Source organism: Pelophylax lessonae (assembly GCF_965119305.1).
Source record: "Pelophylax lessonae genome assembly, chromosome: 3".
In the NCBI taxonomy this organism is placed as follows: domain Eukaryota; kingdom Metazoa; phylum Chordata; class Amphibia; order Anura; family Ranidae; genus Pelophylax; species Pelophylax lessonae.
This window is the reverse complement of record NC_138770.1, coordinates 346,651,780-346,671,008: the sequence shown is the minus strand read 5'-3', so window position 1 is coordinate 346,671,008 and position 19,229 is coordinate 346,651,780. Positions and strand designations below refer to the sequence as shown.

General features: G+C 40.1%; 1 protein-coding gene across 21 annotated transcripts in view; it reads right to left on the bottom strand.

Moving 5' to 3' along the window:
• The window catches only part of RIMS1 (regulating synaptic membrane exocytosis 1), a 625,149-nt gene that overhangs the window by 119,538 nt on the left and 486,382 nt on the right, over window positions 1-19,229 (bottom strand). The window lies entirely within an intron of this gene.

The following is a 19,229-nucleotide window of genomic DNA, read 5'->3' as shown; positions in this document are numbered from 1 at the left end:
ACAGTAGAATACAGGCCCTGCTACATCTTGTATAACACATTTACATTCATACATTTTGAATGTGATCTATTTTTACTTACTTAATCTGTTTTATTTCTTGGCAGCTCTTAAGCAAGAGAAGAGAGCATTTCTCTGTGTGTCATAAAACACTGGCTTGTAGCCTTTTACAGGTTTAGGACTGCAATCTTTGCTCTTTTTTTCTGACAGTTAAAGCGGTAGTATCCCGCTTTTGCGATGCATACTAGCTCATCATGCCTTTGTCTTGCAGGGGTTTTTTTTTTTTTTTTTTGCATTTTTGGGTTTACAACCACTTTAAAGTACAAAAGGATTATTCCCATTGCTGCCTTGTTTTCTATTTAAAAATACCATCTTGTTGTCAAAAACAATGGTTACCCCTGAAAAATGGTGTTACCCATAGAGTAGCCATACCCACAACCTGATTTTTGCCAGACATATGTTATGGAAGGGAGGGTGGCCTGTGTCCTGTACTGAACTACAAGATATGAAATTTACAGGTAAGTCATTTTCCTTTTGTTTTAATTGTGCAGGACACAGGCAATATACTGTCATATATAAAGGCAATATACCAATACTACCAATATACACCATGGAGTGTCCCCATTCAATGAATACAAAGGGTGGGCAATGATTAGACAAACAGAACTAGGCCAACAGGCCCAAAAAGCAGCAGGGGTCAAAGAACCAAAGTTCAGAGTGCTGCTGCAAGAATCTACAGAAGGTTGGACTTCCATCTGGTAACATTTTGGGATGAGCAGAAGACTAACCTGAGGACTTACACAGTTAGGCTACAGAGGCTTGGTGTTGAACAGCCCAGGAAAAGCCTTGATGCTGTGGAGCAGGACACAAAGATGACAATATGTTCTAGGACAACTTTGTCATTGCGAAGTATGAGGAAAAGTTCTTTACAGGAAAGGGCCATCAGTTAAGAGATATGTCTGACAGATGTGATAGCAACCAAAACGGCTACTTTGCTGGCAAGACTCTCCAGGGGTATATCCCTGATGGGTTCAAAGGGTGCTTTCTGCAAGGCAGATAGAGCTAAATGAGGGTCCTAAGGAAATACAAGGTGCTATATGGGGGGACTGATACAAGAAACAACTTTAAAAAATGTTTTTTTACAAAGGAATGCAAAGCCAGAGACCTTTGAAAAGGGATGAATAAGGCCAAAATGTGGCCTTTAAGGATGCTTAGAGTCAAGCTCTAGTCAAGACCTGTTTACAGGAAGGCCAGAATGCGAGTCACAAGTTAATGTATGGGACCTTGCTCACACCAGGCTAAACAAGATTTCTAGGAAAAACAATAGATCTTCAGAGAACCCTTTATCCTTTCAGACTTAGGTTTTAACTGCTATTCTGTTAAAGCCATAGACTGTGAAGCAGAATGGAATAATGGGCCTTGAGACAGCAGATCCCACTTGTTGAGTAGGACTGTGTAGCAGGTTCTTCTGGGCCAGTTTGGTACAATTAGAATCACCAATATTTTTGGTCTTTCTCTATTTTGTGAAGCAGGCAAGGCAGAATTTGGAGTGGCGGGAAGGCATAGATTAGCCTGAACTGATACCAGGGGATAATTAGAGCATGTGGGGCTAGAGCTAGATAATCCCTGGTTCTGGCAACAAATAGAGGTATATTGTTATTGAATCTGGAGGCTAAGAAGTTCACATCTGGAGTCCCGCAAGACCATTCCCCTTGGTCCACAAAGTGGCAGCTGATATAATTAATGTACGCGTTATCCACTGCTGGGATGTGGACCACAGAAATAGCTGGACAGTGAACTTCTTTCTGCAATAAAATCTGGTTTGCTTTCCTTACGGGAATGGCAAGATGGAGGAGAGTCAGGTTGCACAATGCCAAGGCTTGGTGTGTGAAGCTCCCTCTTCAATATAGCAAAAAAGCAGGGGAGAGAAATCCTTTGTAGCTTCTTCCAATGCTGCCTCAATGTCCACTTCACTCCCTTCTGTGTCTGTGTCTTCTAGGGCCAAAGCATATTGGTGTCCAACTCTGGTTAAGAAACGTGAGTAGGAGAAGAGGCAGAGCATTTCTGGGCGCTGGCCAAAGATGGCTGTAATATGGCAGTAATCTGTCTGAGGAAATGTGCTTTAGTCAAATAGGCCGCTTGTTGCATGCCTCAAATAGAGCTAGAATTGGCTGCAGAGAACGTAGTTAAAACTGGGCCCGCTGCAGTGCAAGGGATGCATCTTCACCTAAGGTGGTGTTGGGTGGGCCTTCGACAGAGTGAATGTTTCCCTGAAATTTTGAATTGGCATTCTGTCGCCTGGTCTCCACCATAGCTAAAAGTGAGACTATTCCCCTGTGGGGTACTTGCATAGTAGCGTGTGGGAGATAGAGTAAGTGTGTCTGGAAGGAGTACGCGGTAACCCACATGCCCACCTGATAAGAGAGGGCTTGAACAGCACATCAGTCTGCTTTGATGTATTTGCCTATGAGAGCCCTTGCTCATGCAATATACAGTAACTTTGTTATGTCTTGTTGCTGTGCTCAGTCTTGCCATGGTGTATGACATGTGAGATGAAACTGTCTTTCACAACCTCAATTTAGTTTGTAGAGTTTGGCTGTTCCTTGCCCAGTTTTAAGCCTCTCACACAGCATTTCTTCAAGTCTGCCTAAAACCTTTGCACAGTACTGCATATATATGAGAAAATAATGTTTTATATTAATTACTGTTACATTTACTGCAGTTAGTCAAAGCATAAGATCTGTTTCAGTTAAAAAAAAAAAAACTGATTAATTCAGGTGGCAACCAAAAAACAAATGTCTGGACTGTGGGTAAAAATAAAAGCAGCTAGAAGAAACACATACACTCATTGTATAGTATGGGTTCATCGAGAAGTTTTGCTGGTACAGTATGTATAGGTAACTGTAGTATTGTTAGAGAGCAACTGAACTCTAGAAGCTGTGCCTAAACAAAGGTTGACATAGGGCCAAGGACCAGTCCCCATAATTGCTTGTGGTCTCCCAGAAGCTGGTCTGCCTCTTTTAAAGATTTACCTTGCCTTGTTCTGCACTGTGTCTATGTGTGGAGGCAGCCATCTAAGTGGAGGCACAAGGCTTTGCTTCCTCATGGCCTAATTTTTTTTGTATAGATCTAGAGTATAGATCTTTGTTTGTTCCAGGCATGTTAGAATCCACTTGCTGTTGACTAACTCTGTTCCTTTGCTAGAAATCTATTCCAAACATCAACTACACCTTTTGGTAAAATAATACTTTCTAAGATAAATATTTTTGAAATTCTTTATTTACGTTTTTTCTGAATTATAGCGCAAACAGGAGCATGGTCGTCAGGTACATATTGAGTACACAAATAGCAAAAATGATCTTCACAGCTTAGAATCCCAGAAGAAATACATCAAACATTAAGAGCCAAGATAGGTTGATCGACATCGCCCCCAGAATGTAGCCCCCTCAACAAAAGCATGGATGGAGGAGTATTTTATAGCTGAGACATTGCTGGGACTGCATGTAACCTCAACCATATAGAAATATTGAGAACTCAGTCCTCTCTAGAGGACAACATCTATGTACAGGGATGTATTGGATTCCTGGGAAATTAAAGAAAAGGAAAAACATGGAAGAAAAGGAAAGTATTGGAGGTGGAAATTCAGGGAAAAAATTATTGCTTCCAAGCGGTCCCTGCTTTGAAGTCAGAAGAGCACCATACTCCAGTGTCTAAGATTAGTTTTGAATGTTTCTTCTGCTATTTTTCGGTCATTGTCTTTTGTCCTTGGTCCTCCTTTTATTTTGAAAATACTGCCCTTCTGAACCTTATTAATGCTCTTGATGTATTTCAAAGTTTCAGTCATGTCTTCTCTTTTCTTTGTTTTCTCCAGACTGTACACATTAATCTCCTGACGTCTCTCCTGATATGTTTGATCCCTCAGACCTTTTACAATTTTTGTTGCCTGTCTCTGGACTTATTCTATCTTATCAATATTTTTCGTTAGTGAGGTCTACATAACTGGACACAGTATTCTAAATGAGGGCTAACTAATGATCTATATAGGAGAATCAGGGCCTCACTCCTGCTAATGACCCCTCTATTGATGCATTCTAGAATTCCACCTTTGTGTCGTCAGCTAAACAACATACCTTACCTACCAAACCTTTAGCTACAGTATATCACTTTCAAATTGATTAAGTAGAACAGGACCTAGTACAGATCCTTGTGGTACACCACTAGTGAATGACCTCATATACAACCCCTCTCTGATATCTATATTTTAGCCAACTGCATATCCACTGGACCTCCCAAGGGCTAGGTTCTAGCTTCTTCTACTTCTGTATGAGTTCATTATGTGGAACTACTGTTAGGTCCATATATATTTGGACACATGCACGATTTTAGTTTTTTTTTTCAGGTATTTACCAAAACATATTCAAGCTATAGTTATAGAATGGATATGGGATGAAAGTGTGAATTCTCAGTTTTAATTTGCAGGTATGTACATCCAAATTGGAGGAAGGGTTTAGGAATTACAGCTCTTAAGAATAGCCATCCCCTTTTTTTCAAAAGTAATTGGACAATTGAATCAAAAGCTGTTTCACGGCCAGTTGCGGGCTAATCCTTCATTATTTCTTCATCATTTAGGCAGATAAAAGGTCTGGAATTGATTCTAAGTGTGGTATTTGCATTTGGAATCTATTGCAGTGAGCCTACATCATGTGTTCAATGCAGTTGTCTATGCAAGTGAGAGATAGCAGCAACATTAGGAGTGGCCAAATCAACAGTTTGGTACATTCTGAGGAAAGAAGAACGCTCTAGTGTGCTCAGCAACATAAAAAGGCCTGGATGTCCACAGAAGACAACAGTGGTGGATAATCGCAGGATCCTCTCTATGGTAAAGAAAAACCTATTCACAACATTCAGACAAGTTAAGGACCCTCTCCAGGAGGTGGGCGTATCATTGTCAAAGTCTACAATCAAGAGGAGACTTCATGAGAGCAAATAAAGAGGGTTCACCACAAGGTGCAAACCATTCATAAGCCTGAAGACTAGAAAAAAACAGATTAGACTTTGCAAAAAGACATCTAAAAAAGCCCCGCTAGTTCTGGAAAAGCATTCTTTGGACAGATGAAACTAAGATTAATCTGTACCAGAATGACCGGAAGACAAAAGTATGGAGAAGGCTTGGAACAGCTCATGATCCAAAGCACACAAAGTCATATGTAAAACATGGTGGAGGCAGTTTGATGGCTTCCAGTGGCACTGGGTCATTGGTGTTTATTGATGATGTGACAGAAGACAGAAGCAGCCAGATAAATTCTGCAGTGTTTAGAGATATACTGTCAGCCCAGATTAAGCCAAATGCAGAAAAGTTGATTGGACAGAACTTCACAGTACAGAAGGACAATGATCCAAAACACACTGCAAAAGCAACCCAGGAGCAATTGAAGGAAAAAGTAGTGGAATAGTCTGCAATGGTCAAGTCAATCACCTGATCCCAACCCAATTGAGCATGCATTTCACTTGCTGAAGGCAAAACTAAAGGCAGAAAGACCCACAAACAAAGAACAACTGAAGACAGCTGCAGTTAGAGCCTGGCAAAGCATCAGAAAGAAGGAAATGAAGTAAGTAATGTCCATAGGTTCCAGAATTCAGGATTCTCAACAAAATATTTAAATTAACATTTTATTTATGATTATATTTATTTGTCCAATTACATTTGAATCCCTGAAAATGGGGGGGGGGCGGGACTGTGCATAAAAATGGTTGCAGTTCCTGAAATTTGTACTTGATATTTATGTTCAACCCCCGTGAATTCGAACTGAAAGTCTGTACTTCCAATTAATTTGGATTGTTTCATTTTAATTAAATTCTGGTGGCATACAGAGCTGAACATAAGCTAGGTTATGCACACTGCACTTCCATGGTCCACAAATGTATTCAAATTAATCTGACATGATCTTCTCTCGCAAGAGACGGCTCGGTGGTTATCTTCTCTCGCAGCGTGCGCTCCACCGGCCGGATGTGACGTCGTCCTGATGCGGGACGCTTCAGCCAATACCTAGACGCATTTCACCCTCCTCCCAGGGCGTCATCTGTAGCTCACATGACCTAGCTAACCACCGAGCCGTCTCTTGCTTATTTTAAACTCATGTTTGTAAGTAGATTTCTGCTTGTTTAAATAAAACATTACTTATATGTACTTCACCATGGTTGGCTTTGTATTTCTATGAGGACACCCTGGATCCATACATTATTGGCACTAAGGATTTCTCTCCTAAGCTGATATCCCAACGCTGCTACTATCAGGATTTGTGGTCATACACCAGAAGATCACACAATTCAACGCCCGATTTCCATCTGCCTGTGGTGAGTAGGGAATCATAGGGGCAGCACTTTTGTTTCAAGCAATTGGAGCACCATAGCACTTGGATATATGCACTGAAGGACTATTGATTAATTTTTTTGCACATATTTATTAATTGAAGCACTACAGCACTTGGATATTTGCACTGAAGGACTATTCATTTATGTATTGAAAGATTATTTATTTATTTATTAATTTTAAGCATATCTGCAATGCACACAGGTTTTATTGATGTGATTTAGCCCCCGTTCACACTAAGGCGACCTGTGAGGCGACCTGGTCGCCTCACAAGTCGCCTCCCATAGGGAAGCTGTGGACCCGTTCTAATAGGAGCGACACAAGTCGCTCCGACTTAGAAAAAGGGTCCGGAGCTTCTTTGGGGCGACCAGGAGGCGACCGCCATAGACTTCAATGTTATGAAGTCCGTGGCGGCCGCTCCGAGGTCAGGGCGCGCTGCTCGCACCGCGACCTCGGAGGTCGCGGTGTGAAGTAGCGTCGCTTGCATGTGAACGGGAGCTTATTGCTAATTTTGCACATTTATTTATTATACAGTTGCGTTTATTATTAATTTGAAAATTGTCATATCATTTAGCAGCGCTGATCATTTTTGGTTCTTATCATGATAAATGATGAAAGCCTATTGTCATTTGTTTTTTTTTAATTAACATTAGCCTTAAGCTAACTTTGATATATAGGGCAACTCCGCCTACCCTCTTTCTTACTCTGTCTTTCCTGTATAGTGTTTTACCATATCTCACTGCGAATCTCATGAGACTAGCAGTCAGAGGCAGCAGTGCAGTGCCTTAGATCTAACTCTGCAGATGTACAGCTATATGGTTGCGGGCACAGCAGTGCCTAGGCACACTCACATATGAGAAAGTGTAATACTATTTGTCAGGAAGAACTCAAGACAAAGGGTACAATTTTCCTCAGAGCACAACTTGGACACAATTACCATATGTAGATATTGCCTAAAACATAGTGAAGTTTCTCTTTTAGAGTTTAGGTCCACTTTAATAAGTGTGTGTGTATGATTTTTTTTTATATTACTCACCAGTAAATCTTATACACACACTCACAAGAATTGGTGAAATTACTTTGTATATCCTATAACTTAGTTTTTCCTATTTTGAAGAACAATACTTCTTTATGAGATCACATAAGGAATAATCATGTCAAAGATTGCTAATCTAACAAGCAAAAAAAACTATTTGTTTAGTAATGGAGCACAATACAGGCCAGATATGCACAGCAAATCAATGTGCACGATTTAATGCTTCTTGCCCAGTACAGTCCTTTTGGCATATTAGGCCCTATAGACTTCAATGGCAGCATGAGTAAAACATGTACTGTGCAATTGTAGCATGTTTTTAGTGTGATTATGCACATAAAAAGTCTCCAACCCTAGCATCCTGTACTTTACATAGGCTTTTGACCAAGATGGAGCAAGTTCCAGAGGGCCTGGGAAGACATCTGATAGGGTAATGATACCTGAAAATGTATGCTTTTAAAACAAGACTTCTGTATTTAAAAATTGTTAGGGTCCAGTATGCTAACCTGCCTAGAGCCAATGTTCAGCATTTCAATTGCACACATTGGATTTTATTGACCAAAAAAAAAAACAACTGCAAAATGTGTCAAAAAGCATGAAAATTGCATCAAAAACACACACAGGAAAATGAAAGGTGCTGCAGGGTACTACACAAACTTTTGACAAGAACTGAAAGGGATAACATAGCATTGAAGGGTGTGACCTTTTATATAAACATAGAAATGTTATGTATTTGAATTTTAAGTCATATATTAAAAAAAAAAACCCTACTATATGCAGAACTGTCAAACAACCTGCAAAAAAAGTTAAAATTAGTTTAATCAGTAAATCAGTGCTAAGGACAGAGGGTGTTTAAAGTGTGCAGCCAAGTTCAGATTTAGCTGACAACAAAATTCTGTGAACTTTTGTTTCACACACACATCCCATTTTTTTAAAAACAAATCACTTCATTTTAGGCCAATTATCAGAACTGTAATATTAATTATCAATCAGACTTCTGCTTTCTTAGAATCTCAGCACATATATACAAAAGTGTAGATTGCACTCTCAAGTATTTCTTGGAAATACGCAGCAAGCGTTACTATTTCCAATGTTATATTACAGATAATAACAGTCACATTACTTATTGAATAGTACATTATTTTTGTAGAACACATGACCATACAGTATTAAATGTTTATGCATTGTAAACCTTCAACAACAAAGCTTGTTGAGGCTTGTTGCTCCCTAGCAGCTTTACAGTTACAGGTTTCCCACCGTAGACCTAAACTACATTTACATTAGACAAAGCAAATTATACTAAGACTTGCTCCTGGCTTGCAAGAAATGAAAATACACAAAATGCAAGTTCTGATTAAAATGTACTCACTTCAGCTAACCGAGATCCAAAAAGCGACAAGTAAACCCTGAAGATACTACCATGAAACCATTTAAAATCCAAAACATCCACTGTGGTCTCTGGTGCACTTCCTTTTCTTATGGAAGAAAAGGCAAATATGCGCCATGTGTTCATCTGTACAGAAAGATTTGTTTAAAAATGTGAGCCCTTATTAGGTAATCTTTTTTGAAGATGAGTAAGTAGAATTGTACTGTGTCTGCAATCTATTAATGGCAGGGAGTTCTTCAACTGCACACTAACTTGAAAAGAGTTGCTTACAATTAACTGTTCTACTAAGAGTCTGGTGCATGCTACACATTACCAGTTGTAAATCAGGAACACAACACATAACATCCTCATTGTTTTGGAATAAGAAAGCTTAGCTTACATGTGAAAGTGCTTACACGATATAATGCCATTATCAGAAGTTAATAGTCTATGTGCCTAAAAAAATATATATATAGTAAAGTTCAATTTAAAATTACACATACAATAATAGTCCTTTTTTCATATAAACAATGTAAGAATTTTTTTGGTGCTTTATTCATTTAGGCCTATTGAGACTCGTGAAGTTCCATAATGAGTGGTGATAAAGCACATATTACTGCCAGTTACAATAATGCATGGTAATGCACGCCACTTTGGGTGCTGTATTTCAATGCAGTAAGTGGCAATAGCACCAAGCTGCAGCACACCACAATGCACATGGCATGCATTGTGCTATGCTGCTTAAAAAAAAAAAAATACTACAGGTCTCGTTTTTGGCCCGGTGCCATGTTCTGAATGACCTGTCCTAATACCAAGCACAACAATGTGCAAAATACTTTGTGGTAATGCACCACAACAGACCACAAATGTCTGAAGGGGACCTGCCTTAATTCACAATATTTTCTTAAAGTAGAACTACTAAGGCAAATCTTTTTTTCATGTTGAATAGAGTTAAGGGAGGGGGAATAACCCATGTCCGGGTTTTGTTTGCCATTTATATACCATTGGATGGACTTCCTATAGCCAAAACAGAAAGTGAGATGAAACCCCTCTAACCTGAGGGAACGAGTTATCACCAAGGCCACCATAAACAATTTTCCTAAGATTTCCCCGTTATTCCTGTCTTAGTTAAAACCCCAAAATTTTGATTTTCCTTTAGTTTAACCTTCTATGATAAACATGACAAATAGAGTAGGTGAATTTTCCTAGCGGGGTAAGCAGGCAGTGATAAAAATAAAAACCTAACAGGTTTTCTAATCCTTCTCTACACTGTCCTAAACGAAAAAAAAAATGGCTTTAAATATACTTTATTATCTTTTAATATACTATATTTTTCTTACAATTATTAAGGCTTTATTTTATAAACCTAAACCCCCGAAAAGCAGCCTTACTCAACCTTTAAATGCATATATAAAAACCGTTTCACCAAAGGCTTTCTAATTATGTTCATCCATGCATGTTGGCCAATGATTATAGCCAAGGCCTTGTGACTCATTTCTGCAGCAGCACATCTCAGTTGCGAACACAGCCCCGGCCTGTTTACTGGACAATGAAGAATTATCAGCACTGTGAGGAGTCATCATTAATCTGCTCATTCTACTTTTGCTTCTTTTCTCAGCCCAGGTTCAACACTCTTATTTGACATTTGTTCCATTATCAGTGAAAATGCAATAATTTGACAAGTCAACCAGACAAATATTTGCAAACAGATTAAGGGAATGACAGGTAAATGTGCAGGGAAAGTAACATTCACCCTTTTTGTAACTAGTTTGAATGCGACAGAAATTTTTGTATATAGTGAAGAAGAGTCAAACCCTCTGCAAACTTTTTTTTGCAGCCTCTGTACGAACTGGGGAGATTCATATCTCTATTTGTCCCGATGACCATTGTCATTGAAACAAATAGTAATTTGAAATAGTATAGTTGGTGTGAGAGCAAAAGATGAGGGAAATCTTCCAATAGAGTCAGATGTTTTAGTGACAACTGCCTATAAGTTAGAACAGGGCTTCCCAAACTTTTTTGGGCCGGGGCCCACTTCTGAATACAGTTATTTTTCGGGGACCCACTTGCTTGTAATTGAATATTGTAATGCGCTACAGAATTTGTTGGTGCTATATAAATGCAAATAATAACAATGCATATTTTAATGGGGGGGGGATGTTAAATTAAAAATATCAATTTAATACTTTTCAATTTATTATTGAATACACTTGCCAGATGTTCTAAGTGAGGGGTCAGAAACCTGTGACATGTGTGGCATAAAAACGGAGTTGTAAGTAATTAGCACCCTCATAGACAGTATAAGGCAGGCAGAGGACAGAAATCAACCACCCCAGGACGGTGATCAGCAGGCTATATGGCACTCACCCTCCTTCCTCTCCTAGCGGTCTCAGTGAAGGTGATGCCCCTGTTTGCCCTCTCCAGGGCCCAGCACACCTCACCCAGAGTCTCCATGATGGAGGAGCTCTATGCTGGTCTTGGTGTCCTTGCTATTCTCTTTCAGATCCTCTACTGGGGTCACAGAAGCTGCCATGAACTCCTTACACCAACGGGCCACCTGGTCCTCCTATGACACCGAGGCTGCCGTCTCTGCCCACTATAGCTGAGAGAATCCTGCCGCCAGTCTAGCCACCACCGCTGCCGCAAGCAGGCCCGAAGAGCTGGCTCTGCACCCCATGAACATATCCTACATAACAGCCCACATATGTACTCACTGATGCAAGTATCCTCGCGGGAAATGCAGACCAGCCTCCATAAACAGCGTGGGTGGGGTCCTGAATCCATCGCGATTTGACTGCTCTGGCTCTCTGTAATTTGCATGGGCTCGCACAGCACAATTTAGGCAGGCCCGCTCCCAGTGATTTCCGGCTCAGTGTGACCCACTGAAACTCAGTCCGCGACCCACCAGTGGGTCCCGACCCACAGTTTGGGAACTCCTGAGTTAGAAGTTTATGGAAATCTTCCAGCAGGACACAGACAGCAAAAGGGCAATGTGTTGGCTATACTTTAAGTCAACTAAAGCAAGTGCTTACTTAACAATATAAAATATAGGAATATTATATTTCTGAGCAGGGTTTATTGGAAATCTCACAGCACCTTTTAAAATATTTATGATGGTTTTTAACATATTTTCTTTTCTTTTTTTGTTAACTATATATGATGCAATATGAAATATTGTATACTAATATGTTGCATTTTTTTTTTTAGCCAGTCAGTGGAGCTCTTGACTCCTTTTCACATGTTTACAGATGCTCACAGTCCCTTAAAAAAATGGACAATAAAAATCTTTGCATTTGACTTGTCATTGAGATCTAGCCATAGATTCATTTCAATTCATGTGTTGCTATCCCCATTTGACAGAAGTAGACTGTCAGATCGACAGCTGTCCAACAGACGAGCTGGAAAACCTTTGTGGAAAACTTGAAAGTCCCACACTCAAAAACCAATGTCCTGGGGGTTAGGAGCATTTGTTCAGCCCACTGGCTAAAGGGAAAAAAAGAACCATCTATGGCCAGCTTTAGAGACAAATTACAAACGACTATAGTGATAACGTCCCTAGCTACATATGACTGTTGATCTATAGCATTAGCAATCTGTAGTAGTGGGGAATCACTGTTACAAAACTGCCCTTCTGGCTCATCTCAGATGTTCACATCTCAATGTTTTCCAGCAGTGTGATGTGATCAGTTACTGCAGGAAACTACAGTATAATGTTTTACAGCATACCATATATCAGCAAAGTTTATTTTTATTTGCTTTCTTCAGGCAAGACCATGCAAAACACATGCAAAGAAATGCAGGAAATCACAAACAATGTGCATCAACACTCAAAAGCATGTCATACAGCAGATAAAAATGCAAGAAATGCATGCCTTTTCACAATGCAAAGTGTGAATTCAGCCATATAATGTATTCTCCATCTGGCAGCAGATCTCTTCTTGAGCTAAATTTACTATTTAAAGAAAGCATCAGTATCTACTTTATTATAGACTTTATTCCATATGATTAATTATGAAGTACATTAAAAAAATATCGTACTTCAACTTTCCTTGGTTTCACAGAGAGACTGACTTGCTGTGATAATTAGATGGATCATACATCGCAGAGATCTGCGATAGGGAATAACATCTTTTGATTAGCACAAGCCTGGTTGGGTAATCCCTAAGAAACAAGTGGAAATAAAAAAAGAAGACATACAGAAACACACATACTGTATATGAAAATGTAAGGCTTAGATTAAGGAGGATTATATTAATGTCCCTTCCAGTCTATTGCAAAGTATTGTTATACAGCATAAGAAGAACATGTTGAAAGAACTATGTGTATATGCATACAGTAAATATAAAATTACAATATAAGAAACATGCACAGGTCCTAAAGCATTGGATCTGTTTGCATGATGAGTTTTGTGATTAAACAAACCCTCCCAAGACAAATATGACAGCATGTTAGCGACTTATGTTTCTGCATTTTACAATATGGCACCTACTTACTGTATCTTGTAGCTTAATGCCCCATACACACAAACCGAACATCAGACGAAAGATTGTCCAACTTTTTTGCTTTCTAGTTGTACACACGTTTTTCTGATCGTATGTATGGGCCATTGGAACCAACCCATTATGGCCCGTACACACAATGCAAAAATCGTACGAAAAATACAGATTTTGAAGAGCTCGTACAATAATCTGATTGTTGGTACACAGCTTTTGATAGCCAATCACAACAGGTCATCCAATATTATCCAATCAGACAAGCATTAAACATTTTTTGGAATGACACAAGATCGTACGATTTTCGTTTAATCAGTATAGTTGTCATCCGAAAATATAATACAAAAACACTACAACACATTACATCACTTCCGAATTTTTATTCTGTCGTACGAGAATTTTAGTAACTCTAGTAACCTATTTAATTTCTACTTGCGACTAGCAAGCAAAAAAAGTCAGACGATCTGTGGTTTGTTTTTCGGATTGTGTGTACAGAGGTCTGAATATTGCATTGTGTTGTAATACTGTATACATTCTGTGTATGACAAAACAAGTGATATAGCCATGGCCAGTTGATCCCCTGTTTTTCACATTCTTTAACGTGGTAGGACTTGGAAGAAGTATGGAAGGGGCGTATACTGAATTAAAAAAAAAAACCTACCTAGGATATTTTTTTACATAGACAAAATAAACAGTAATTTTATATCAACTAGGTAGATCCAGAGATACATAAGCATCTGAAGCTACAGCATTTTCATATCTTGAAATTTCTGTAAAAATCAATCTTCAGCCCACTTCGAATGCGTCCTTATTGGTAATTTTATGTGTTAGGCCAGGGGTCAGGAACCTTTTGGCTGAGAGAGCCACGAACACCATATATTTTCAAATGTAATTCCGTGAGAGCCATACACTATATTTCATGGGTCGGGAAACTTTATTTAAGTAAGTAACGCAGTGACAAATTGCAAAAAATGGCCTGGTCATTAAGGGGGTAAAACCTTCCAGGGCTGAAGTGGTTAAAGGAGCTGAAATATTAAAGTTGACTTCAAGACACCAAGCGACATACTAGCAACCAGTGTGCCTGCAGCACGCAGGCATGGACTCGACTCAGGGCTAATAATGATATACTCATAGCAGGAGACCCTATTTGTCTGCGAGCCAGATGCAGCCATCAAAAGAGCCACGTCTGGCTCACGAGCCATAGGTTCCCTACCCCTGTGTTAGGCAAATGTTAATCAATAGCTGGGTAAGAGAGTAAAGGTCAGACTTTTAAAGCATAAGTTACATTCACTTCAGCTCCCTATATTTTTGGATCTATTGATCTTTTAAACATGCAGAACTGAATACGTGAACCTCAGTTTACACAATGGTAAAAAATGCAAGGCAAAAACTATATAAATAAATAAATATATATACATATATATATATATATATATATATATATATATACACACACACTGTATATAAAACAGACTAAAAGTCTAAGACAAAAAATATACTATGATAAAATAATACTGACATAAGGATAAGGAAAAGTAAAGCCATAAATGCAACATATGTATTTGTTGAAATGGACATCAATATAATTAAATAAAAAGTTCTGCATAATGAACATATCAAACAAATATAAAAATGTATAAAAAAATGATATACAAAATTATAATATCTCCAACAATGATAGCCCCTATCAGAAAGGACAATAATAAAAAGTTACAAATAATAATAATTAGTTCAAATAAATATGATGGAAAATATGACAGTAAAATGATACCAAACAATATGCATGTCGCAGGTTGTAAAGTATGGAGAAAAACCTTAAAAAGATAATAAGATATCCAATAGTAGGTACACCCTGCAAGATTTCCTGTTCACTTTTCACTGAAAGAAACAGAGGCCGGTTTCCTTATGGAGTTGAGTATATTCATTTATTCAATTGTGTAAATATTCACCTTAATGTGATATTAAATCCTTTTCTATTTTAGTTGAACTCCTGACTTACATGTTATATTTATTCTTCTTCCTAGAAAATTTGTTTTTTGTTGTGCGACTACTGTCCCCACCTCCCTATTTGCAGATTCTAGCTTGCTGCTATAGAGACCTATGTGTGTGAATGATGCCAGTCGGGGCTGTTTGAACCCAATAAAACAGGCATGGCCCAGCAAGACACGTCCCTGTTCCCTACTACCAGCAAAATAATACTCAGCTGCAGGAGTCTATCCTCACTGTCTCCTCAACAACCCAGACGTTTGGGAATGAAACAAATTGTCTCGGACCCAGCACCAGTGAGAAGGGATACTAGGGAAGTGTTTGGGTATGGGGGGTTGTAAACTTACTGGGGCGTATTTTACCTTCATAATGTAAATGCATTAGGGTAAACAATGCTTAGTCTATGGTACTGCTTTTCTTATCCAATGATATGAAATGCAAACACCTGTAAAGTAGAAGTTCAGGCTATTACTAACTCAGCAAAAACGGACTCCCAGCCACCTTCAAAATCCTATTCTAACTATTCTCAGAGTGCTCTGCTCCATGTCATGTGATCTCCCCAGCAGCCAGCTTTAGAGGAGAGGAGATAGCACAGACAATGGAAGGAATTCAGTCACCATAGTGTTCCATCATTCGCCTATAATACGAAAAGCAGGTCTGGAGCCTTTGGATGAATGGGTGCAGAACTTTATTGGTGATTTGTGAAGAGAGAGATCTGCACATTTAGCTTCACTACACTTTTGACTTTATTGAGACTGTTTGTGTATTTAATTTGAAGGAACTGTGATATCCCGCACCTCTGAAATATATGTAATTTAACCACTTCCTTACCACTGAACGTCATGGGACGTCCTAGGCTTTAAGTGGGGACATCTGAATGATGCTTGCAGCTGCAGGCATCATTCAGATATTTTTTTAACCACCAATTTACTTCACCTTAAGAACAATCACAGTGGCTGTTCAGCTGCTTTATTGTTCTTACAGGCGATGCCCCCCCCCTCCTGCCGCCCTCCTGTGTTTCTACTGGGTTGCCCATGCTGGAGAAGAAATCCGCCAGTGGCGGAAGTACACCATAGAGAATACCGAGGTCCAGTTGGTCCCAGGCAGCCTCTATGACTCTCAGAGGCCCGGACGTGACGTTATGACGTCACGCCTGGCAGTTGTAAATACTGCCGTGATTTCGGCTGGATAGCCGAGATCATTTTATTTTTTATTTCAGGCTTTCCAGCCTGTAGGAGAGATCTGAGGTCTTATTGACCCCCAGATCTCTCTATAAAGAGGACCTGTCATGCAGTATTCCTATTACAAAAGATGTTTCCATTCCTTGTATTAGGATTAAAAGTAATCAAAAAAGAAAAAAAAATTAAAGGGAAAGTATAAAATTAAAAAAATAAAAATAAAATATAGAATTAAAAAAAAAAATCTTAAGTGCCCCCATCACCGTGTGCTCGCACGCAGAAGTGAACTCATACGAACATCGCGCCCACATATGTAAATGGCGTTCATTCCACACATGTGGGGTATCGCTGTGAACGTTAGAGTTATAGCAACAATTTTAGCCCAAGACCTCCTCTGTAACTCTAAATATGTAACCTGTAAAAAATGTAAAGCGTTGCCTATGGAGATTTTTAAGTACCAACGTTTGGCGCCATTCCACGAGTGTGCGCAATTTTAAAGCGTGACATGCTAGGTATCTATTTACTTGATGTAACATCATCTTTCACATTATACAAAAAATTGGGATAACTTTAGTGTTTTTTTTTTTTTTTTTAGCTCATGCAACTTTTTTTCCCAAAAAAAATGGGTTTTCTGACTTACCGTAAAATCCATTTCTCTGATGTTCATTGATGGACACAGCTCTTGATATTCATAACAATTTCGTTATACTGCCCCTTACAGGAGTAGGACACTGGGCAGAAAATAATTCTGGCTACACCCATGGGCAGTCCTAGGGGGTATACTCCCTCTCTCTGCTATAGCCAGTTTTGTTACAAGCAGTGTCAGGAGAATTACAACTCCACAGAGGGGTGGGTGCTGTGTCCATCAATGAACATCAGGGAAATGGATTTTACGGTAAGTCAAAAATCCTATTTTCTCTTTTGTTCACTGACGGACACAGCTCCTGATATTCATAACTATTGGGACGTCCCAAAGCAGTGTTAAACATAACGCGTGAGAACAACAAAAAAATTCCCAAGGCTAAACATTAACCAACCAGGCAACTGGAGCCCACCTAAAAAAAAAAACAACACACCATCAAAGAAGATCAGGTGCTCTTAAACAGCAGCCTGCAAAACCTTGCAGCCAAATGAAGCATTCCCAGATGCCAACACATCCACTTTATAAAACTTTATGAAAGTGTGCACTGACGACCAGGTGGCCGCCTTGCAAACCTGCATCACTGACGCTTGATGACGGAAAGTCCAGGAGGCACTAAGCGCCCCAGTAGAGTGCGCCTTGACAGGGAAAGGAGGAACCTAACCCCTAATGGAATAGGCCTGAACCACAGTCTGTCTGATCCATCTGGAAATGGTCGCAAAGGAAGTGGACAACCCTTTTTGAGGTCCATCCGTGAGCACAAAGAGAGGGTCTGACTTCCTGAAAGACTCCGTAGCTGTTAGGTACACCCTATTTGCCCGGACCACATCCAAGGCATGCTCGGCAATTTCAGATGTTTAGGCCTGGGACATAGGGAAGGCAACACAATGTCTTTATTCAAATGAAAATCAGAGACAACCTTTAGAAGGAACGTCGAACAGGGGCAAAGAACCACCTTATCCCTGTGAATCACCAGGTAGAGTGAGCGACAGGATAATGCCGCCAGTTCCGACATCCTTTGCGCAGAGGTAATAGCCACTAAAAAGGATACCTTCTTGGACAGCGTAAGCAGGGGAATCTCCCAAATATTTGCAAAGGGAGGCTTCTGAAGAGCTGAAGATGGCAACAGAGCCCGCACTGGAGGAATCAAATTTTCGGACACCCTGAAAAAAGGTACGCACCAGGGAGTGTGTGGCCAAAGGTCGTTGGAAGAAGACCACCAAAGCCGACATCTGGCCCTTGATGGTACTCAAGGCCAATTTCTGTTCAACCCCCCATTGAAGGAAGGTTAACCCAAGAGACTCAAACCACGCAATGTACGTCTTCCACGTACGATGGTAGATCTTCCTAGAGGTAGATTTCCTAACTTACAGTGTAGGAATCACTGACTCAGATAAACCCCCATCCTTTAGCACCTGGCGTTCAACAGCCAATACATCAAAGCCAGCGACTGTAAAGCAGGATGGAAGATCGGTCCTTGGGACAGCAGATCCTCCCTGAAAGGAAGCTGCCAAGGAACGTCGGCCACCAGCTGCACCAGAGCAGCGTACCAAGCCTGGCGAGGCCAGTCTGGAGCCACTAAGATGACCGGAATCACTTCTGCCTCAATCCTGTGTAGAAATCATGTCGGGGCTTTGTACGATTGAATGGGCACTGGACAACCCTGAAGACTATCCATCCAATGATCCAGACACAGTCTGATCGTTCGGAGTTCCAAGACATTGGTCGGGAGTTTGGACTCTTCCAGCATTTAGATCTCCTGAACAGAATGCTTGCCGAGGATGCCTCCCCAGCCGGACAGGCTGGCATCTGTGGTGACCACTGTCCAATTGAAGAACGAAGCCACCATATCAGGGACTTCCTTGAGCCAGATCTGATTGTCCAGAGACTGCAGAGTCTTGTCCCATTCGGTCAGAATTTCCCTTTACAGGAACCTTGTATAGAACTGTGCAAATGGAACCGCTTCAAAAGGTAGACACTATCAGGCTCAGCACCCACATGCAAGACTGGGGGATGACCATTTTTTGGACAGCAGGAGGCGAATTGTAACCTGCAATTTTTTTGAGTTTGCCCAGAAGAAGGAGCATTCTGGCCAAGGCGGAGTCCAGAGTCAGGCCCAGATAGTCCAGCGTTGTGGACGGAACCAGAGAAGACTTCTGAAAATTC